We start from the raw sequence: 304 nt of genomic DNA, 5'->3' as shown, positions 1-304 counted from the left end.
TTTTTTAACTAAATTAAGATAGAGAAGAAGGATACAGTGCTCAAAGTTATAGATATACATCTAGTTTTTGCCTGTCATTGTCATATGAGCTAGGTTGGCCCAAAAAACACCCTCATTTGTAGGTTTGAGAAAAAAAAACACAAGGTTTTGCATAACTTTGAACACAACAAAAAAAAAGGAGGGCTACACTCAAAGGCCATGAGGTATAGTTCGGTGAAAGGATAAGTTAAGAAGGGCCTCAGAATTACTCAAAACTTCCTTTACCTCCCATTTCCACTGTAATGCATGAAAAAAAAAAAGGTGG

This window comes from Macadamia integrifolia, chromosome 14, assembly GCF_013358625.1.
Source record: "Macadamia integrifolia cultivar HAES 741 chromosome 14, SCU_Mint_v3, whole genome shotgun sequence".
Lineage (NCBI taxonomy): Eukaryota > Viridiplantae > Streptophyta > Magnoliopsida > Proteales > Proteaceae > Macadamia > Macadamia integrifolia.
This window is presented reverse-complemented; position numbering follows the sequence as displayed.